The sequence below is a fragment of the Dromiciops gliroides genome, chromosome 2 (genome assembly GCF_019393635.1).
Source record: "Dromiciops gliroides isolate mDroGli1 chromosome 2, mDroGli1.pri, whole genome shotgun sequence".
Taxonomy (NCBI): domain Eukaryota; kingdom Metazoa; phylum Chordata; class Mammalia; order Microbiotheria; family Microbiotheriidae; genus Dromiciops; species Dromiciops gliroides.
This window is the reverse complement of record NC_057862.1, coordinates 701,220,317-701,244,287: the sequence shown is the minus strand read 5'-3', so window position 1 is coordinate 701,244,287 and position 23,971 is coordinate 701,220,317. Positions and strand designations below refer to the sequence as shown.

General features: G+C 45.1%; 1 protein-coding gene and 1 pseudogene across 1 annotated transcript in view; one reads left to right on the top strand and one right to left on the bottom strand.

Annotated features, from left to right (window-relative positions):
• EVA1A (eva-1 homolog A, regulator of programmed cell death) overlaps window positions 1-21,351 on the bottom strand; it is a 35,466-nt gene extending 14,115 nt beyond the window's left edge. The window contains exon 1 of the mRNA XM_043989031.1: window positions 21,224-21,351. The gene's annotated coding sequence lies outside the window, so the exon portion shown is untranslated. The remainder of the gene's footprint in view (window positions 1-21,223) is intronic.
• LOC122743839 lies at window positions 204-798 on the top strand (annotated as a pseudogene).
• Window positions 21,352-23,971: the final 2,620 nt, after the last annotated feature.

The following is a 23,971-nucleotide window of genomic DNA, read 5'->3' as shown; positions in this document are numbered from 1 at the left end:
GCAATGAGAATTAAGTGACTTGCCCAGGATCACACAAATAGTAAGTGTCAAGTGTCTGAGGTCAAATTCAAACTCAGGTCCTCCTGAATCCAGGGCCAGTGCTTTATCCACTGCATCATCTAGCTGCCCTCATAGTTTCTAAAATAAAGATGAGGTTAAGGTGTGCACCATCCTCCCCACTGGGGAGCAGAAGCCCGGGCAGCATGACGACAGAGACCTTGGTGAAAGCTATCAGGCCAGAACTTAAGAATCCGAGTCTCATCTTCTTTGTGCTAGAGACAGGCCGAGTGACCAAGACAAAAACTGGGTGTGAAATGAGGGCCTGCAAAGTAGCAGCCAAAGCCAGAGCATCGATCTGTCTGTTTGGGCTGATGTGGGCAACTTGATCCAGCCGGGACATCATTCGACTCACTGAGGGGTATGCGTCAGTGTTTAAAGGCTGTCTGATGCTCTACACTGGCCGAGGGGTGATCTACAGAAGATCTGAGAATTCCGTATGGTCTATTCCGAGGTCCCCAGCTTCAGGGAGCCAAATCCTGAGGCGAGGGCCCAGCAGCTCCCTTCCCAGTTTCCAGCTGGCCCTCCTGCTGTCTCTCCAGCCTCTGAGAGTCAAAATGGGCACGGTCTAAGCACCGTCTCTGGCCCAGGCAGTGGCCCCCATGCACCCCATGCCCCTTCTCACTCCACCAACACCCAAATTACTCAAAGTCAGGCTAACCACACACTGCTGGCCCTCCAGGTCCCTCCTCCACCCCCATCAGCAACAGCAAAGAGACCCAGAGGAGCAGCAAGAGATAGCAAGACACCCTTCTTACCAAAGACAACCCTCCCACATATCTGCCCACCAAGAGCAAAGATTGTCCATTGGGAGCCAGCAGTGTGTGTGTGATGTGGGGATATATTTTAGCCTCAGACTTTCTGAGGTGATATGTGGGGGGGGCAGTCATTTCCCCCCCTTATTCCTTGCACCAACCCCCCCACTCAAGCCAGAGTACCTTGTCTCCTGCCCCTTCGTGCTGGGCACTCCAGACCTCCTCTGCCATTTTTAGAAACCAAACTTGGGGTGAGTGTGTTGAGTGTGTGTGACACAGGGGACTTCCCTAATAAATACTTATACCCAGTGGGGGAAAAAAAAGATGAGTTTATAAAATGGTTATAAACTTTCCAATGTTAATTGATCTACGGCTCTGTAAAGGAGGCAGGGAATGGGAGGTGATGGAGAAGCAGGTTGGAATCTTAACTAATGAGGGATAGAAGCCATGCTTCAGGACAAATAGACGATTCTGATAACATACAAGTAACAGCCTTGTGCACAAACAAGATCAGCGTAGAAAGAATAAGAGCAAGTGTTGGGTTCTAGAAACAGAGAACTTAGCCTCTAAAGGACTGCTTCCAGCTACATAATAACCCACCCCAGAAAGGACTTGGTGTTTTGACACGCCATGGCAAATCCCTGGGTGGTCTCTCATCGACCCTGACAAGGGCAGAGGGAGGCGGCATAGAGTCAGTTATTGGAAGAAAACACATTCAGAGGCAGTCAGGTGAATCTGCCAATAGATTCCCTGGGCGGGGGGAGCTTTGCTCTTCCCTCACCTCTCCCCCCAAGCTCTGCTCCTCCCTGGATCATGAATTCCTCCAGGTGAGCTTGCACCTGAGCCCCTGTCTTGAGTAGCTGAGTGAGGGTAAACCTCAATGTGGACAAGTCCTGGCCTGGAAGGAGCCTTGTGAGATGAGAGGTCCTGGGTCCACTGAGTGGAAATGAATGTCAGCAAGGGAAGTTTCTTCATCTGAGAAGATGCTGCTTGACCAGAAGAGGGCTGGCCCCAAAGTCATGCAGAACTGAGGTAAAACGCCTGATTAGCAGCTCTGTCTGCCCAATTCAACCGTTTTCAGTCCTGTCCGACTCTTCCTGACCCCATTTGGGGTTTTCTTGGCAGAGAGACTAGAGGGGTTGTCATTTCCTTCTCTGGCTCATTTGACAGAGAAGGAAACTGAGGCAAGTAGGGTGAAGTGACTAAGAATATGACCCTCCAGGGCCCCCTGCTGAGAAAGCATGAGGTTGAATTGGCATCTGGAAGTGGCCTCACAATTCATGGGCTGCCTTCAAGTCATGTCAATCAATGGACTTGAATGCTACCAGCCAATTAACTTGGAGCTGTGTGTGGGGACCACCCCTCTTCCTGTGCCACAGGGAGCTTCTGGTCAAAATGACTCAGGGGCTTTCTCTTTGATAGGGTGACCTGCTAGGTGAAGGTGGTTTTCTCTCTCTCTTCCCTCCCCCCTCCAACCCCCCCCCAGATCTATGCTAAGGTTTTTCCATTCTTTCAGAGACATGTGTTCTCTCTTTACTAACTTCTAATATACTTTAATAATTGTTTAATGCTTAAACTGTTGCTGAAGCTTCTAATTTATCAGTAAATCCTAGCTAGTTTCCCCCCACACTAGGGGCAGAAAAAGGCAACCACACATTAGATTTTAAACATCACAGTTGGCGACCCACAAAACGGAGTGCTGAACCCCTCAATCTTCTCATCTTCAAGTTAGGTAAGAAACTCCTACTTATGTGCCTGTCCCTTTAAATTTTCAATTGGGTTTCTTCTTCCTGCTAAGTACCTAAGTATCTCCCAAGTACCCTGTTTCTAATTTTAGTCTGTTTAATCAGACAAACTGGGGATAAGATCATGTTAATGCTTTGTTTTTGTGGATTTTCTATTTTTATTTTTATTATAGTAAGGCAAATTTTGAATTACAAGATGGGGATTAGACAAAGCATAATACCCCTGGAATTCCCCAGGACTCTCCTTAGGAAAGCTACTCATGGATTGGGATGAGAGAAAATTTACAATACAATCAAACATGACCAGGGGAAAACTTGTCACACTGTGTTTTAAGTGGCATAAAAAATATTTTCATTTATTAGGGGATCAATGGCTGGAGTGAGGATCTTTTGATCCCTGAACATTAAGAGATTTGCAAATAATCTTGTGCCTCAAGTTCCCCAAAGATTTAATTTTTTTTTTTGTGAGGCAATTGGGGTTAAGTGACTTGCCCAGGGTCACACAGCTAGTAAGTATTAAGTGTCTGAGTCCAGATTTGAATTCAGGTCCTCCTGAATCCAGGGCCAGTGCTCTATTCATTGCACCACCTAGCTGCCCCCAAAGATTTAATTTATTGGGAAGTATGGAATAAAGTCAGCTTTTTCAAATTCTAACACTAACCATTTCTCTCCACATTTCTCCAATCCCTACTCATGCTTTTCTTTTGCATGCCTGGAGGCAACGGCCCAGCCTCTTCCAACAGCCTTTTTCCCAATCTGAGTGTGGAAGTCTAGAACACCAAATTGTTGGCCATTTCCTTCTCCAGCTCATTTTACAGATGAGGAAACTGAGGCAAACAGGGTTAAATGACTTGCCCAGGGCCACACAGCTAGTAAGTGTCTGAGGTTGAATTTTAACTCAAGTCTTCCTGACTGCAGGCCTGGCACTCTATCCATTGCACTATCTAGCTGCCCTTACATTTAGCATCTGTTTTGCATACAAGAAATGAATACCGGGGCAGCTAGGTGGCGCAGTGGATGAAGCACCGGCCCTGGATTCAGGAGGACCTGAGTTCAAATCCGGCCTCAGACACTTGACAATTACTAGCTGTGTGACCCTGGGCAAGTCACTTAACCCCCATTGCCCTGCAAAAAAAAAAAAGAAAAAAAAAAGAAATGAATACCTGTCCCATACATGATTCACAATGTTTACTGAATACATTTCACTCCCTCTTTTTTGAAGAATCCCTAGACAGATACCAAAAGCTATAAGTAAATTTGTACCCAGGGCACTAAGAAAAGAGACTTAATGAACTGAAGTCTGTGGGAATAAGAACCCTAAATCTTCTCATTAGTACCCAGACTCCTCCAGGATTGAACCCAGACTAAAGTACATGTCTGGGTCTAGAGCAGAGGGACCCCATATAACTTGGGCCTAAAACACTTCCTCAATGTTAGAGTTGGGGGAGGGGAAAGAATTGCATCAGATATCACTGACCAAAGTCTGGTATAAAGATATATAAGAAGCGGCAGTTATGTGGTGCAGTGGATAAAGCACCAGCCTTGGATTCAAGAGGACCTGAGTTCAAATCCAGCCTCAGACACTTGATACTTACTAGCTGTGTGACCCTGGGCAAGTCACTTAACCCTCATTGCCCCAGCCAAAAAAAAATTATATATATATATAAATATATATATATATATATATATATGGAATTAGCACAAATATATAAGGCCAACAGTCATTCCCCAAATGATAAATGGTAAGAAGATGTAGTTTTCATAAAGAGAATGGCAAACTATTGATGACCACATGAAAATTAAAACTAATTATAAGAGAATAGAAATGACAACAAATCTGATTTTACCTTGTACCCTCCAAACTGACAAAGATGACAAAAAGTAGGAAATAGCCAATGTTAGAGGGGCAGTAAAATGACTCCTCCAAAAAAAATTTTAAAGTTGGTACATTGTTGGTGGAACTACAAATTAGTCCAAACAATAAGTTATTATGAAAAGGGATTAAACTATTCATAGCCTTTGACTCAGTCATTCCACTCCTTGGCATATACCTCAAAGAGGTGAAATATAGAAATAAAATGGCTGGTAGTGACTGTAATGGGATGATGAGGGCAGGGTGGTACTTAGAGAGGAAACCAAGAACTCTAGCCTCTCTCCACTGGGGGTGACTGAGGGCTGTACACTCCATGCCCATGCCAGGGGTGGGGTTGCCAAAATCTTGGGAGGGAAGAACTCTTGTTCCTTGGCTAGCAGCTTGGAGAGAAGAGACTCTAGAAGAGTTCCAGATTATTTTCAGGAAGAAGTTCTCCCTAGTCTGGGCCATGGTTAGAGTGCCAGCCCCTCCCAAAGTGGAAGCACTTTGATAGTCTCCAGCTTCCTACACCCCAGATGTGGAGGACATCTGGCATATTCTCATCTATGTAACTTCTCTGGTTTCTGTTGGCTGTCTGCTTGGATAAATGAGTTCACTTGCCATTTTCTGTGTGTGGTCTTGGTATAATTGGCAGGACAGGAGTCAAGGTTTACATATGTAACTTGAAGCATTCCTTCCCCATCACGGGATGCTTTCCCTTCCCTGGGGGGTGGGGGGGGGGAGAGGAGGAGACATATAATTCTAGCCCAGCAATCCCTCTCTGAGGAGAGCTGCATGGCCAACTTTGGGGCCCCAGGCTACTGCTCCCTCCACTCAGGAATCAGTCAGGAGGATGCCCCTGACACTGAGCTAGGAAGATCAGCAGGCCAGGATCATTGTGAGTCTCAAAGGAGATTATCATTGTAAAACACTTCCTGGCACATAGTAGGTGCTTAATAAAATGATATGGTATTGTTAGCTAACATTATTACTACTAAAAAAAACTGGTGCTTGGACAAGAGATAAAAGGCTTACAGCAAAGAATAACTCAACTAACAAAACAATATAATCTAGGGGGAAAGGAGGAAAGGAGGAGTGAACTTCAGTGAAATAAAGGACTTCCAAGCATTCCTGATGAAAAGCTCAGAAATTTTAAAGTACAAACACAAGAGTCAAGAAAAACATAAAAGCTAAGCATTAACAACCATAAGGAACTAAATGAGAATAAACTGCATACATGCTCATATGGGGAGATAATATATGTCCTCATTATGAGGACATTGGTTTGTCATGCCAGGGTGGGAGTGGGGATAAGCTCCCACTCTCTATAAAATGCTCCAATAGCATGCGTCTCAAATAGCCTCTGACAACTGAAGTCCAACTCCTGGCCTTCTCATGGCAGAACTGTTTCCACTGGGAGAAGGGGCAAAGGCAAGTCACTGGTGCCTTAAAACCAGTCACTTCAGGCAGATGGGGTTTGTTAGCCTTGGCAGGCAAGCCGCCTAGGGGAAGGAAACCCTAATTTTAAACCTCTGCTGCCTTGAGGCTATACCTATGTATGGGAAAGGCTTCTGGAGTTAACCCCGAGGAAAAATCAGGAGCCGGAGTCCCTTAGGCAGTTGGATGTTGGACATTACATCCCTCTGGCAACTCCTGCGGGGCACTGGTGCCAAACTGTACTGGCTCTGCCTCTCCTCTGCATCCACCAATGTCGCGGAGAGGGAAAACCTGCTGCATGGGCAACAGCTTGTTTTCCAATTGATCCGCCCAGGCCAGTGCCCTGCAGGGGACACTCCGGCTCCTCCTCATGGGGTAGATACAACATGGGATGCAGCAGTTACCGATTATAAGTCACTCAGGAGCTGCAGCTCCTGTATCAGACTGCACAGCCACACCTCGGCCTGTGGCTCTTCAAGGTGCTGATCCATGGTTGTCCTTGACTGATGGAGGCCTACACCCATGAGGAGAAAGTCAAGTGAGAGAGGGGGCTGGAAGTGATTTTTTTTTTCTTCTTAATGTTTTGATAGTCTTCGCATCATTTTCCCCCTCTCTCCCAGGGGCAATGAGGGTTAAGTGACTTGTCCAAGGTCACACAGCTAGTAAGTATGAAGTGTTTGAGTCCGGATCTGAACTTAGGTCCTCCTGAATCCAAAGCTGGTGCTTTATCCATTGCACCATCTAGCTGCCCCTCTCAATAGTCTTAAAAGAAGAATGGAAAGGGGAGAAAAAGGAATATACTGGAGGGGAAGAGAATGGAGAGGAAAGATTTTTAAAAAATTATCTCACAAAATCAGGATGCTCAAATAGGAGTCTATACAAACAAGGAAGAAGGAGTGAAGAAGACTGATAACACCTAACCCTCACCCTTATCCAAAACAGACAAAGAAGGGAATACCACAGACACATACACACTCACAGAATTAGCTTTAGAAATACAGTTCACTCAACAGGCAAACAGGAGGGAAAGGGTAGAGGGGAAGACTAAGAGTAAAGGGAGATTAAGGGAGAGATCAATCCTAAGTAAAACAAATTTTAGCTAAAAATAGACAAAAATATTCATAACAGTTCTTTTGGTTGAAGGTAAAGAATTGGAAACTGAGGAGATAAACATCTGTTAAAACTTTTTACCACAGGAAGAACTGAACAAGTTATGGCAAATGAATGTGATGTGTGGTAAAATAATGGAATTTGGCAGATGTCCAGGGGTCCAACTTGATTGATTTAGTAGTGTTTGAATTGGGTGTGAATGAGAAACTACTAAGTACCCACTTAAGGTAATTAGATCTTGAGCCACACCTGGCCCACCCTGTCAGATCTTAGTCTAAATTTGGCCAACCCTGAGACGGAGGGCCCTCAGAGGCTGTGGACTGCGTCATCAACAGGGAACCAGTCTCAGCCACATAACTTGAAGGACCTCCCCTTTGGGAGAGGGAGAAAAAGTTAGAAAAAGGGACCCCCAACAGGAAGTGGCTCAGTCTCTCTCTCTCTCTCTCTCTCTCTCTCTCTCTCTCTCTCTCTCTCTCTCTCTCTCTCTCTCTCTCTCGTTGAAGGAGCATTCAGAACAGACTAGAGACTGGCTGCTGACTCCCATAGAAATTATGGACCCCTGGTGGTGAGTTAATAAAACAAGCCCAGCTCTTTGAATCAGCTGAGCTGGAAGCAAGTTTGGGGACTATATAGGATTTTGTTAGAGTTAGGAGGATTATCCATTTTTCTTTTTCCCTATCCCTTGTCCTTGACTTTATTAATTTCACCTTTGCTATTTTATTTCCATTAATAAAACCTGATTGATTTGTTTGCAGAAAAGATGCTGTTAAGCTCCTTTCTTATTGGCCTGGGAGAAATATCTAAAAAGGCAATTCAGAGGGGAGGCAGTTTTGGACCTAGAGGTCCCTCATTTTCTGAACCCCAATATTACAGCGAGCCACCCAATTAACTCTCCACATATTAAATTTGGCCCCTACAGATGCAATACTATTGTGCTTTAAGAAATGAAAAAGAGGATGATTTCTAAGAAATATAGGAAGACTTGCATTAACTGATGCAGAATGAAGTAAGCAGAACCAAGAGAACAACTTATATGATAACAACAGTTTTATAAAGACAAAAAAAAAACCTCTGAATAACAGGAATTCTGGGGTTGAACCAAGATGATGAATTAGGTAAAGTGAACCAACTGAACTTTCCCAACATTCCATTCCAAAAAACTTTAAAATAATGCCTCAAATCAAATTTTGGAATGGCAAATAGAGCAAAAAGTCAGGGTAAATTTTTTTCCAGTCTAAGAAAACTTAAGAAGTCAGAAGAAGTCTATAACATCAGGGTGGAGTTTGTCCAGTGCTGGCAACAGTGGCCACAGTAGTAGCAGCAGCTTTCAGCCCAAAGATGATAAGAAAATCAGACAACTGCTTAGAAAGAGAGTACAGGGGATCCTGTGCTGTGGCTGGGTCCAGCAAGGGCTGATTGGCAACTCTATTGCCCATATGCAGCTCCAGGATAGAGAGGAACACTTATAATCATCAGGGACCTAGTCACAGTTCCAAAGCAGGGGGTAGGGGGGACATTAATGCTTGCGAATTCAAGAAACCAGGGGCCCTTTCTGGGCATACCAGGAGAACAATGACCACACCTCTCCCAAGATCTCATCACCCAGGATCACATCACCTTGGAAGTACTGAAAACTTTCAGATACCCCAAAGTTAATTCTTAAAACAGCAACACAAAAAAGCCTGAAGTTTGGGTCAGTGCCTTCTTCACCTTGAGGTGAACAGAGCCCAACTTCAACACCATGTTCAAACTCAGGATATGGGATGGAAAATTAGCAAACAACAAAAAAAGAAGCTGACCATAAAAAGCTACTACGTTGGGGGCAGCTAGATGGCGCAGTGGTTAAAGCACCGGCCCTGGATTCAGGAGTACCTGAGTTCAAATCCGGCCTCAGACACTTGACACTTACTAGCTGTATGACCCTGGGAAAGTCACTTAACCCCCATTGCCTAAAAAAAAAAAAAAAAAAAAAAAAAAAAGCTACTACGGTGGCAGGGAAGACCAAGACATATACTTAGAAGACATGAAAACAGCAGCCCAAAAAAAGGCTTCAAAGAAAAATGCTAATTGGACCCAGGCCCACCAAGAATTTCTGGAAGAGTTAGAGAAATAAATAAGAGTGTGGCAAATATGGTACTGATGCCCAAACCAGGAAAAGCCAAAACAGAGAAAGAAAATTATAGACCCATCTCCCTAATGAATATTGATGCAAAAATGGTAAATAAAATACTAGCAAAAAGATTACAGCAATACATCACAAGAATCATACACTATGGGAGAAGCTAGGTGGTGCAGTGGATAGAGCACTGGCCCTGGATTCAGGAAGACCTGAATTCAAATCCAGCCTCAGACACTTGACACTTACTAGTTGTGTGACCCTGGGCAAGTCACTTAACCCTCACTGCCCGATAAAATAAAATAAAATAACTATAGAAAATATAAAATACTTTGGAGTCTACCTGCCAAGACAACACAGGAACTATATGACCAGAACTACAAAGCACTTTCCACACAAATAAATTCAAATCTAAACAACTAGAAAAATATAATTACTCATGAGTAGGCTGAGTCAATATAATAAAAATGTCAATCCTACCCAAGTTAATTTATTTATTTACTTTTATACCAATAAAACTATCAAATATTTTATAGATCTAGAAAAAATAATAACAAAATTCATCTGGAAGTACAAAAGCTCAAGGATATCAAGGGACTCTATTGGAGGGGGGGGAGATGCAAAAGAAGGTGGTCTAGCACTACCAGATCTCAAACTGTATTATAAAGCAATAATTCTGAAAACAATCTGGTACTGGCTAAGAAATAGAGAGGTTGACCAGTAGAGTAGAATGGGTACAAATCACACCATAGTAAATGCCTATAGTAATCTACTATATGATAAACCTCATTATTTGACACTATTTGGAAAACTAGATAACAGTGTGGCAGAAATTAGGTATAGATCAATATCTCACACCATATACTAAAAAGGGTACATAATTTACACATAAAGGGTGATATCATAAGTTAATTAAGAGAACATGGAATTGTTTAACTATCAGATTTATGGACAGAGGAAGAATTTAAGACCAAAGAAGATATAGAGAGCAATACAAAATGTAAAATTGATCATTTTGATTCTATAAAATTAAAAAGCTCTTGTACAAACAAAACTAATGTAACCAAGATTATAAGGAAAGCAGAAAACTGGGAAAGAATTTTTGAAACAAGTATTTTTTTTTTTGCTGGGCAATGAGGGTTAAGTGACTTGCCCAGGGTCACACAGCCAGTAAGTGTCAAGTGTCTGAGGCCAGACTTGAATTCAGGTACTCCTGAATCCAGGGCTGACGCCCCATCCATTGTACCACCTAGCTGCCCCCTGAAACAAGTATTTCTGATGAAGTTCTCATTTCTCAAATATTTAGAGAATGGAGTCAAATTCTTTCTTTGATTTTTTTTGGGGGGTGGGGCAATGAGGGTTAAGTGACTTGCCCAGGGTCACACAGCTAGAACATGTCAAGTGTCTGAGGCCGGATTTAAACTTAGGTCCTCCTGAATTCAGGGCCGGTGCTTTATCCACTGCACCACCTAGCTGCCCCCAAATGGAGTCAAATTTATAAAAATACAAGTCATTCCCCAATTGGCAAATGTTTAAATTAAAACAACTCTGAGGTATCACCTGATACCTATCAGAGTGGCAAATATAACAAAAAAAGAAAATATCAGATGTTGAAGGGTATGCGGAAAAAATGGGATGCCAATGCACTGTTGTTGGAGTTGTGAAAAGATCCAACCATTCTGGAGAGCAATTTGGAATTATGTATATAAGAATATGCATACCCTTTGATCCAGTAATACTCCTGCTAGGTTTATATCCCAAAGACATTCCCCCAAAGAGAAAAGACCTATTTGTACAAAAAATATTTATAGCAGCTCTTTTTGTGGTGCCTAAGAATTGGAAATCAAAGGAATGCCCAGCAATTGGGGAATGGCCAAACAAGTTGTGGTATATGATGGTAATGGAATATTATTGTGCTATAAGAAATGATAAGAAGGATGACTTCAGAAAGGCCTGGAAAGATTTGAATGAACTAATGTATACTGAAGTGAGCAGAAGCAGGAGGATGTTGTGCACAGTGACAGCAATATTGTTTGAAGAACTATGAATGACAACTATTCTCAGCAATACAATGATTCAAGACAATCCCGAAGTATTAATGATGAAGCACACTATCCATATCCAGAGAAAGAACTGATATTCATTGAACACAAACTGAAGCATGCTATTTTTCATTTTTTTCTTTTATTCAAGTTTTCTTATTCAAAATTACTAAATATAGTAATGTCTTATATCATTGCACATGAATAACCTACATCAGATTAGAGATGCCTTAGAGAGGGTAGAGGGGAGGGAGGGAAGGAGGGATAAAATTTGGAAGTCAAAACTTTAAATAAAAATGTTTATTATTTTTTAAAAGAAAGAGATGAGTGGTAGAGAAAAACTGGAAAAAGAAATGAGAGTGATACAAGAAAATTATGAAAAGAGAATTAACAGCCTAGCAAAATAAATAATTAAATTGTACAAAATAAATAAAAGAGGCACAAAAATGCTAAAGAAAATAACACCTTAAAAAGTAGAATTGACCTAATGGTGAGAGGCACAAAAATTTGCTGAAGAAAAGAACTCCTTAAAAAGCAGAATTGGCCCAATAGAAAAAGAGGTACAAAAATATCACTTAATAAAATAATTCTTTAAAAATCAGAATTGCAGAAATAGAAGCTAATGACTCCAAGAAACATTAAGAAACAATATGTTTATCCTTTGTTCTTGAAGAGGACCATGATGCCATCTGGGTCCAGTGGCAAGATATAGATCAGGATGAGTGGAGATGGGCCCACATGTTTAAGGCAATTGGGGTTAAGTGACTTGCCTGGGGTTAAGTGACTTGCCCAGGGTCACACACCTAAGTAAGTGTCTGAGGTGAGATTTGAACTCAGGTTCTCCTGACTCCAGGGCCAGGGCTCTATCCACTGCACCACCTAGCTGCCCCTATCAAGAAACAATAAAACAAAGTCAAAACAATGAAAAAATAGAAGAAAATGTGAAATATCTCATTGGAAAAACAACAGATTTGGGAAATAAATCAAGGAGAGATAATTTAAGAATTATTGCCTGAAAGTCATGATCAAAAAAAGAGCCTAGACATCATATTTCAAGAAATTATCATGGAAAACTGCCCTGATATCTTAGATCTAAAGGGTAAAATACAAATTGAAAGTATCCATTTGCTAACTCCTAAAAGAGATCCTAAAATGAAAAATCCCAGGAATACTATGGCCAAATTCCAGAGCTCTCAGGTCAAAGAAAAAAAACTTCAATCAGCCAGAAAAAAATAATTCAAATGTCATGGAGCCATAGTCAGGATCATACAAGATTTAGCAGCTTCCACATTAAAAGAATGGAGGGCTTAATATATGATATTCTGGAAGGCAAAGGAGCTTGGATTACAACCAAGAATCAACTACCCAGCAAAACTGTGTGTAATCCTTCAAAGGAAAAATTTGATATTTACAGAAATAGAGGACTTTCAAGCATTCCTGATGAAAAGACCAGAAATGAATAGAAAATCTGACTTTCAAACACAGGAGTCAAGAGAAGTATAAAAAAGGAAACATGAAAGAAAACTTATATAATGGACTCAATAAAGTTAAACTGTTTATATTCCTTTATGGGAATATGATACACGTAACTCCTAAGAACTTGATCACTATTAGAACAGTTAAAAGTTTTCATAGGCAGAGGGCATGAGTGTGAGTCAATTATGTTGGGATGACCTCCAAAGAAGGGGTTGGGGTGAGAAGAGGAATGTCCTGGGAGAAGAAGCAAGGAAGAGGTAGAATGAGGAAAAATTTCTCACATAACAGAGGTGCACAAGGAAGAATTTTTAAAATGGAGGGGGAAAGGGGGGAGGGGAGGTCTAAGATTGAACCTCACTTTCATTGGAATTGGTTCACAGCAGGAAAAATACACACATATTCTCTCTCTCTCTCTCTCTCTCTCTCTCTCTCTCTCTCTCTCTCTCTCTCTCTCTCTCTCTCTCTCTCTCTCAGTTGTATACAAAAATGTAACCTACCCAATAGGGAACTAGGAAGGAAAGGATATAAGAGAAAGGCAGGGAGGGATGATGAAAGGGAGGTCAGATTAAGAAAGGCAGTGGTTAGAAGATTTTTGAGAAGGGACAGGATATAAAGAGAGAGGAAGAAAAAGAAGAAAATGTGATGGAGGGAAAAACTCAGTAATCATAACTGTGAGTGGAAATGGGGTAAACTGACACATAAAATGGAAGCAGATAAAAGAATGGATTAGAAACCAGGATACAACAATATGTTGTTTATAGGAGACACTTGGTTTTTTTTAGCAACAAACATTTATTTTATTTTTTCCAGTTACATGTAACTGGAAATTTTTCTCCCTCCCTTTCCTCCCCCCTCCACAAGATCACAACCAGGTTATATATGTACAATCCACAAATGTTCTTTTTATCAGTTCTTTCTATGGGGCTGCATAGTAAGCTTCCTCATTAGTTCCTTGGGATTGTCTTGGATCATTGCATTGCTAAGAGTAGTTAAGTCATTCACAATTGCTCATTGAACAATACTGCTGTCACTACGCACAATGTCCTCCCAGCTCTGCTCACTTCACTATACATGGATGTTCATTAGTCTTTCAAGGTTTTTCGGGGATCATCCTGTTTGTCATTTCCTGTAGCACAAGACCATTCCACTACAATCATATAGCACAGCTTTTTCCATCATTCCTCAATTGATGGACATTCCCTTGATTCTCAATTCTTAGCCTCCACCAAGAGTTGCTGTAAATATTTTTTGTACAATTTTTCCCCCTTTTCTCTTTTTCATGATTATTATCATTAACTGTTTCCCTTCCATCCTATTCCCTTCCCCATGATATTTATTCTATTATCCATCTTCTTTCATCCTATTACTCTTCAAAAGGGATTTGCTTCTGTCTGTCCCCTCCCCTACTCTGCCCTTCCTTCTTTTGCCCTTCTCTCTTTATGCCCTTTCCCCTCCTATTTTCCTGCAGGGTTAGAGAGATTACTCCACCCAATTGAGTGTGTACATTATTCCCTCCTTGAGCCAATTCTAATGAGATTGAGGTCTTTGAGCCAATTCTGATGAGTGTTAGGCTCATTTACTGCCCAGATTAAATAGATTACTCCACCCAGTTGGGTGTGTGTGTTAGTCCCTCCTTGAGGCAGCTCTGATGAGTTTAAGGTCTTTGAGCCTTTTCTGATGAGTGTAAAAATCATTTACTGTCCTGTTCCTCTCCCATTTTAGGAGGCACTTTTGAAACAGAAAGACAGGGGGCAACTAGGTGGGGCAGTGGATAAAGCACCTGCTCTGGATTCAGGAGGACCTGAATTCTAACACAGCCTCAAACACTTGACACTAACTAGCTGTGTGACCTGGGGCAAGTCACTTAACCCTCATTGCCTTGGAAAAAAAAGAAAAGAAAAGAAAAGAAAAGAAAGACACACAGAGTTAAAGAAAAGAACTGGAGCAGGATCTAATATGCTTTGGCTGAAGTAAAAAGGGGTAGAAATTGTGATCTCACACAAAGCAAAAGCAGTGGTTTTTCAGTCATGTTTGACTCTCTATGACCCTATTTTGGGTTTTCTTGGCAAATTACTGAAGTGATTTGCCATTTCCTTCTTCAGCTCATTTTCCAGATGACGAACTGAGTCAAACAGGGTTAAATGACTTGTCCAGGGTCACACAGCTAGTAAGTATCTGAGGCTAGATTTAAACTCAAGAACATGAGTCTTCCTGACTCCAGACCTGTCGCTCTATCCACTGCACCACCTACCTGCCCCAAAAAGCAAAAAGAAACCTAATTAAAATAGATAATTGGGGAACTTATGTTTCACTATACCATAGACAATGTAGTAATATCAAACATTTTTGCTGTTTTTCTGATAAATTTCTCAAATATAGAGAAAACTGAGTCAAATTTATAAAAATAAGAGTCCTTCCCCAGTTGATAAATGGTCAAAAGATATGAACATGCAATTTTCAGAAGAAATCAAAGTTATTCATACCTATATGAAAAAATGCTCTAAATCACTACTGATTAGAGATATGGAAACTAAAACAACACTGAGGTACCTCAAACCTATCAGAAATGACAAATGCTGTAGGGGATGTGGGAAAATTGGGACAATAAGGCATTGTTGGTGGAGTTGTGAGCTGCTCCAACTATTAAGAACAATTTGGAACTATGCCCAAAGGGCTATTAACCTGTGCATACCCTTTGATCCAGTAATACCACTACTAGGTCTGTATCCCAAAGAGATCCAATAAAGGAAAAGGACCTATATTTACAAAAATATTTAGAGTAGCTCTTTTAGTGGTGGCTAAGAATTAGAAATTGCATTTCTTTCTTTCTTTCTTTTTTTTAGTGAGGCAATTGGGGTTAAGTGACTTGCCGAGGGTCACACAGGTAGTAAGTGTCAAGTGTCTGAGGCCAGATTTGAACTCAGGTACTCCTGACTCCAGGGCCCGTGCTCTATCCACTGCACCACCTAGCTGCCCTTTTTTTTTTTTTTTTAGAAATTGCATTTCTAAAATATATCAGGAACTAAATAAAATTTATAATAATCCAAGTCATTCCCCAATTGAGAAATGGTCAAAGGATATGAACAGGCAGTTTTTTGATGAAGAAATCGAAGCTATCTATTGCCATATGAAAAAAGGCTCTAAATCACTATTGATTAGAGAGATGCAAATTAAAACAACTCTGAGGTACCACCTGACACCTATCAGATTGGCTAATATGACAAAAAAGGAAAATAATAAATGTTGGAGGAGCTGTGGAAAAATTGGAACACTAATGCATTGTTGGTGGAGTTGTAAACTGATCCAACCATTCTGGAGAGCAATTTGGAATTATGCCCAAAGGGCAATAAAGCTGTGCATACCCTTTGACCCAGCAATACCACTTTTGGGTCTTTTTCCCAAAGAGATCATAAAAAAGGGAAAAGGACCCACATGTACAAAAATATTTATAGCTGCCCTTTTTGTGGTGGCAAGGAATTAGAAATTGAGGGGATGTCCATCAATTGGGGAATGGCTGAACAAGTTGTGGTATATGAATGTAATGGAATTCTATTGTGCTGTAAAAAACGATGAGCAGGTAGAGTTCAGAGAAACCTGGAAGGACTTGCATGAACTGATGATGAGTGAGATGAGCAGAACCAGAAGAACATTATACACAGTATCATCAACATTATGTGTTGATCAACTGTGATAGACTAGATTCTTCTCACCAATCCAATGGAACAAGAAGTTCCAAAGGACTCATGATGGAAAAGGCTCTCCAAATCCAGAAGAAAAAAAAAGAAACTGTGGAATATGGATGCTGATTGGACCATACCATTTCTTTTGTTTTTGGTGCTGTTGGATTTCTGATTTGAGGTTTTTCCTTTGTGCTCTGATTCTTCTCGTGTAACATGACTAATGCAGAAATATGTTTAATACTATTATGTAAATATAACCTATATCAGATTGCCTGCTGTCTAGGGGAGGGGGGAAGGGAGGGAGAAAAATTTGAAATTGGAAATCTTATATAAACAAATGTTGAAAACTATTTCTACATGTAACTGGAAAATAATAAAATACTTATATTTTTTTTTAAAAAAGAATTAGAAATTGAGGGATTCCCATCAATTGGGGAATGGCTGAACAAGTTGTGGCATATGATTGTGATGGAATAGTACTGTTCTATAAGAAATGACAAGGGGTGGTTTAGAAAAACAGCAATGCCTATGCAAACTGATGCAAAGTGAGCAGAGTAGAATCAGGAGATTATTGTGTACATTAACAACAAAGTTGTAATGGTAATTAACTGTGAAATGATTCAAGAACTCATGGTAAAAAATGCTCTCCACCTCCAGAGAGAAAACTGATGAACTCTGAGTGCAAATTGAAGGATAATTTTCTCACTTTATTTTTCTTGCTTTTTCAAAAATATGACTGATATGGACATTTTGCATTATTTTACATGTATAATTGATATCATATTACTTAGCCTCTCAGTGGGTGGGGAGGGGTGGAAAGGAGAGAGAATTTGGAATTCAAAATTTAAAAAGAAAAGAATGATAAATAATTGTTTTTTAGAAAAAAAAAGACAGGAATTCTGATCACCCTAATGACCAATCATGATTTCAGAGGACCAATAATGAAATATGGTACCCACTCCTGATAGAGAGGTATAGGACTTGGGGCTCAGATTGTGACTTTTTTTTTAAATGGTCAATGCAGGAATGTGTTTTCCCTAACTATACATATTTATAACAGGTTTTGTTATTCTTTCTTAATGTGCAAGGAAGGAAGGAAGGAAGGAAGGAAGGGAGGGGGAGAGAGAGAAAGGAATAAAGGAGGGAAGGCAAGAAGGGAGGGAGGAAGGAAGGAAGGAAGGAAGGAAGGAAGGAAGGAAGGAAGGAAGGAAGGAAGGAAGGAAGGAAGGAAGGAAGGAAGGAAGGAAGGAAGGAAGGAAGGAAGGAAGGAAGGAAGGAAGGAAGGAAGGAGGAAACAAGCATGTATTGAGTGTCTCCTATGTGTCAGGCCCTGTGCTAACAGCTTTACAACCACCCTGGGAAGTAGGTGCTATTATTATCCTCATTTTATAGTTGAGGAGACTGAGGTAAACAAATGAAGTGACTCACCCAGGGTAACCACAGCTAGTTAATGTCTAAGGCTGGCTTTAACTTGGCTCTTCCTGAACCTGACCTCCAGTGCCACTGAGTTGTCTCGGGCTCACTGCTGCTGGATCTTCCCTAATTGGCCTGTATCCCCCTCTCCCATTGCTCAACAGAGGTCCTCTCTCCCCTTTCCCTTTGCCAAGAATACCAAGGGGACCCATAGTGAGAGCCCTCAGCACCCCCACTCTCCATCCCAAAGCCCCAGCCCCTTGCCTAGCCTCTCCACGAGCCTTCTCAAGACTTGAATCTCCACTGGTGCTCTCTGTGCTGATCCTGCCCATCATTCCTCCACCCTCACATTCAATCTCCCAATCTACTGCTCCTCATTCACTTCCTATAAAGACATCTATCCCATTCCCACAGTGATCATCCCATCCCTTTGTTCCCTTTCTTTCTTTTTTTCTTTCCTCCCTTTCCCAGACTACTCCTGCTGCCTCACTCCCCCAACTTCTACTCACTTCTCAATCCCTCCCTCCCCTACTGAATCTGCTCTCTTCCAGTAACCATTAAACCCAATGGGGGCAGCAGGGTGGCATAGTGGATAGAGCACCACCCCGGAGTTGGGAGGACCTGAGTTCTAATCTCACCCCAGACACTTACTAGATATGTGACCCTGGGCAAGTCACTTGACTCCAATTGCCTAAAGAAACATCTGGGGCCATCTCCAGTGGTCCTGATCTATATCTTGCCACTGGACCCAGATGGCTTTGGAGCAGAAAATGAGGCTGGTGACCTTGCACAGCCACCCTCGCTTCCATGACTTCCATGCAGGTCATGACATCACCCTGATGTCATGATCCTATTCAAGAACAAAGGACAAACAACAATAAACAAACCATCCTCCCTCGGCACTCTCCCTGTTCTCCACTCCTCCTAAGTCTCCTTGCCTGGATCTTTAGTAGGCTCATGCCACCAAAGTGGGTGTCCCTCCCAGCTCTGGCACTTATCACAGTACCTGGCATATTTTGTCATTGTTGTTCAGTCCTGTCTGACTCTTCATGACCCCATTTGGGGCAAAGATACTGGAGTGGGTTGCCATTTCCTTCTCCAATTCATTTTACAGATGAGGAAACTGAGACAAGCAGGGTAAAGTGACTTGCCCAAGGTCACACAGTTAATAAGTGTCTGAGACAGAATTTTAACTCTGGTCTTCCTGACTCCAGACCTGGTACTCTATTGCTCCCTAGCTGCTCCTGCCTGGTACATAGTAGGTGCTTAATAAATGTGGATTGATTGGTGATGTCCCCCCCCCACACACACCACCTACCATGAGTTTAATGATCATTGACATAAAGATGGTTTCCAGATCTACACAACTAGCCTTGGGTGTCTGCTAGGCATCTCCAACTCCACATGCCCCAAATAACTCAATCTTTCTCCAAAATCCGTGCCTTTCCAAATGCACCTCTTTCTGCCTTGGACACCCCCTGGCTCCCAGGTTCACTACTTTAGCATTGTCCTGGACTCTCTCCCCTTCCTCCCCATATCCAGTTATGGGCATTCCAGCCTCTCACCATCTGACCCATTCTCCCAATGGGTCTCAACCTCTCACTGGACTCCTGTAATCACTTCCTCCAATCCTTTTTTTTTTTTTTTAATGTATGAGGTATTTTATTTTTTCTGTTACATGTAAAGATAGTTCTCAACTTTTGTTTATACATGCTTTACAATCTCCAATCCTTTCTAAGGTGTAGGTCTGAGCCCCTGCCTCTCCTGGCCCAGGGTCAGTAGCTCCCGATTTTCTCTGGGATAAAATGTATCTTCAGACTCTACCCAATGTGGCTCCTGCCTTCCTTTCCAGTCCCATTTCCAGTCCTGGGCCCTTTACCTTCTGCCCGCTGCCCACCGCCTACCTCAGTGCTCCCTCCCCTGTTAGGCCCGGTGCCTTCCTTCCCAACTCCCAGATTATCCTTCAAGGCTCTGCCCTGCAGCCCCGCTTTGACTGATCCTTCCACGGATCCACCTCCTCTGCCCTTTCACTCTTTGCCTCACACTTATCTGCATAATGAACGGCCCTGTCTCAGCTCCCTGACAGAGGGACCTTTTTGTTGGATGTCTGTCTGCCTCTTTGTATCTCCAGCACTTAACACAATGCCTAGCACACAGCAGTGGCTTAATAAATGCTTCTGTCCTTCACCTGCCCTTCCCCCAGTCCTGCTGGTCCCTGCTCAGCTCCTGCAAGGAAACTCTCCCCAGACCTGAGGCCGTCCCCAGTACCTGTCCAGCAAGAGCTGGAAGGTGGGTGAGAGGGGAAGGGGCAGACCTGGTGGGATCAGGAAAGGAAGCCCTGAAAGCCCCTTTGGAGGAGGAGGAGGAGGAGGGAGGAGGAAGAGGGAAGATGGAGGAGGAGGAGGGAGGAGGAGGGAAGAGAAGGGAGGAGAAGGGGGAGGAAGAGGAGGGAGGAGGAGAGGAGAAGATGGGGGAGGAGGAGAGGGGAGGAGGAGGGAGGAGGGGGAGGAGGAGGAGAGGAGAGGATGGGGAGGAGGAGGAGGGAGGAGGAAGAGGGAAGAGGGAGGAGGAGGAGGGAGGAGAAGGGGGGAAGAGAAGGGAGGAGGAGGGGGAGGAGAAGGAGGGAGGAGGAAGAAGGGGGAGGAAGAGGAGGGAGGAGGAGGAGAGGATGGGGGAGGAGGAGAGGGGAGGAGGAGGGAGGAGGGGGAGGAAGAGGAGGGAGGAGGAGAGGAGAGGATGGGGGAGGAGGAGGGAGGAGGGGGAGGAAGAGGAGGGAGGAGGAGAGGGGAGGAGGAGGGAGGAGGGAGGAGGGGGAGGAAGAGGAGGGAGGAGGGAGGAGGGGGAGGAAGAGGAGGGAGGAGGGAGGAGGGGGAGGAAGAGGAGGGAGGAGGGAGAAGGAGGAGGAGGGAGGAGGGGGAGGAGGATGCCGAGGAGGAGGAGCCACCTTCCTAAGTAGGGAGTGCCCAGGGACTCTGGCCGTGCCATCCTGGAGCGGACCTTTGCCAAGTACTGGGAGCCGCGGGGCAGATCTCGGTAGGAGCTGGAAGGAAGCACTAGAGAAGCTCGGGGCTGGACTCCGGGGCGGGAAACTGGAGGCCAGGTGGGCGGGCCGGAGAGGTAGCTCCACCCGGAGGCGGGAGATGGGAGGCTGGTCAGTAGCGAGGCAGAAGCGGGGCGAGGGGGGCGGGCCACGGCGGAGGAGGGCCCGGGTGCCGGGGGATGCCAGGGGCGGGCTGGAGAGGAAGGGGCTGAAAGATGCAGGCGAAGCGCTGGGAGCGGTCGGACGGCCTGCGGGGACACGTCGGGCCGGCCCGGGCAGCCCGGAGCAGGAGCTGCTGCTGCCCTGGGCTCCTGGCCAAGAGCGTGTCGGGGCTGTGCCCACCCCACCCCCAGGCCCCCGAGGCTGGGACGGAGTTAAAGACAGATGGAGGGACGGACGCACAGACAGACGGAAACCGAAACCTGACCGAGGCCTGGGAGCGGGAGATGCCCCTGGCAGCCAAGGAGGAGGGGGAGACTCGGGGAAGAGCGCTCCCTTACCTGGCCGCCCTGGTCCGGGAGCCCCGGGAGGGGGTGGTCGTCCTGGGTCGCGGGATCTCCGAACGCTCGGGGGTCCGGGCTGGAGGCGGGCGGGCCCCGGGAGCGGATCGGGGCGCTCCCCGCCGAGCCCGGCGGAGGACCGGACAAAGCAGCCGAAGTGGCGGCGCTTGGGGCCCGAGATTGGAGACAAGTTGAGCCGGGGGCGGGGGCGCCCCGAGCAGCACCTCCAAGGTGCTCAGCCGGAGCCTCCAGCCTGGCCCAGCTCGGCCGCGACCCCTGCCTTTTCCTTCCTCCTCCCCGTCCTGGCCCAGGCTCCCCGCACACACCGGCGGCGTCTGCAGGAGGAAAAGGTTGTCTCATTTCCTTCAACCTCCAGTCACCCGGCTCCCCCTCCCCGCCCCAAGCCTGCCCTCACCCCCCCCCCCCGAGAAACATTCCCCAATGGGAGGGGGAAGGGAAGGGGGAGGGGGCCCGCCCCCCGGAAGGCTGGGGCCGCCCGCCCGAGCTGAAGTTCAAGCTCACCGAGCAAAGGAGGAGGGGAGGAAGAGGAAGCCAGCGAAAGGAGGGGAAGAGACAGAGACAGAGAGACACAGACACAGAGAGAGTGCGAGATTCAGAGAGAGCCAGAAAGGGGAGAAAGAGAGAGACCGAGATTGTGCATGAGAGACAGACAGAATGGGGGGCCTGGTCAGAGCCCTAGGTCAGACTGAGCTCGGGGGTCCAGAGGGGAAGGGAGGGCACAAGGGGCCACACCTGGGCTAACGAGACAGCTGACCCCGACCGGCGGGACAGACAGACCCTGCTGCTGGCTTCCGGGCTATGAGGACCTTGACCCAGAGAGAACGGGAGGCAGAGGGGGCAGGGATGGGACAGCCACGACAGACACCACCCAGGGGGAGGGGAAGCAGCTAGGTTACCGAGACATCTAGAAACCCAGGTCCGCTGGTCGGGACCTCACCCCAGCCCCACTGGCACGGGCTGATGGAGCCAGGTCATTTCCAAATTAGGCTGGGAGATGGCTTCAACCGGTACTCTCCGCCCAGCCCTTGGGGGAGGAAGGAAGGAGGCAGCAAAGGAGACTCGGGAGGGAGGAAGGGCCCAGCGCTGCTTCTAGAAGCTGAGCGGGGTGCCCAGCTCTCAAGTGCAGACTCTTCAGTGTGTCATTCAAGGCCTCTCCAATCGCAGCTTCTCATTCCTCAGCACGCCTCAGGTTACCGCTCTCCCCTCTCCGCCCGAGTTACTTACCCTCATTTAGCCCTCCGAGATCAAGGTCCCAAAACTCTTTTCCAAGAAACCTCTGGCTTTTTGTTACCTTCTCAGTGTCTCTGGTCAGTGTCTGCTAATCCTCCCTGGCCCAGCCAAAGCAGACCACAAACTGTTCTCCAAACTCAGCATTGCATCTCCAGCTTCCAGACATTTGCTGGAGCCATCCGTCATGTCCGGAATACACTTCTACCCCTTTGCTTCTCAGAATCTTTGCCTTCCTTTAAGACTCAGCTCCTGAGCTCCCTCTATGAAGCCCACCCTGCTTCAAGGAGAAGCTAAAGTCTCCCTCCCCACACTGCCCTGCATTTCCGTCTGGCTGCCCTGGTGTTTCCTGGCTCTAAACTTCTCCATGGCGGGAACTTTCTCATCCTGCCCATGGAACACAGCGTGGCACTCACTTGAATTGAATCACCCTAAATAGCTGGCGATCACCTACAGGCTTAATCCATTTGTCTTGACTTTTATCCCTCTAGCCTCCTGAACCTAGTGCATTCGTAGGAGACCCTCAGAACTTGGGGATTGATTGATTGAAGCTCATCTAAGCCCGAACCCCCTCCAAAGCAGGACTAGCTGGGCAGCCCTCCTCTACTACATCACAGCTCACCTATTGCATGGGGTAAGGTAGAGGGGGGAAGACTGCCCCCCAGAGCCAATGATCAAGACAGACCCGAGGGAGAGCAGCAGAGAACTCTGCCTCCAGCTTGACTGGAAAAAGGAGCCATCTGTCCTGGACTCCCTCTTCCCCATCCTCCATCTATACTCTACAGCTAGACCCCCTCCTCAGCCACTATCCCTTTGGCTCTAGGCTCCAGCCCTTCTCCCAGTGCTCTTAGCTCCAGAACCTCCTGTCTCCTCAACCTTCCTTACTCACCCTCCAACTCCTCCTTTGCCACCTACAAGCATCCTCAGCCCTTGAAAACCCGTCACTTGGCCCTTGAGCTGTTGGCTCCAGAAAGTTCCCTACCTTCATTGTCTCCATGTCCTCGCTTCAGCTGTCTCTGGACGTTCTAGCATTTGGCTTATTTCTTCATTTAGTATTTTGACCCTTCTGGATACCCTCACTTGGCTTCCATGGAGTTGCTCACTTGACTCTCCCACCTTTCTGACCACTTTTTCAGTCACCTTTTCTAGACTGTCACTGCTCCATCCTCATCCAAGGATCTCCCTCAAACTCTTTCCCAGGCCTTCTTGCCTTCTTCTCTCTCCCCATTATTGAGGCCCTCTCCTCATTATTCTCATTTTCTCTCTTCTTTCTCTTATTCTCTCTCTCTCTCTCTCTCTCTCTCTCTCTCTCTCTCTCTCTCTCTCTCACACACACACACACACACACACACACACACACACACACACACAATCTTTTTATGGAAACCTACCCTTCCACCAACTTCCTCATGCTGTGGAAGTACCATTCTCCTTCTAATAACTCAAGTTCAAGGATGGCAATGAGGATGTTACTTTACTCTCCCATTACATTCAACCCCT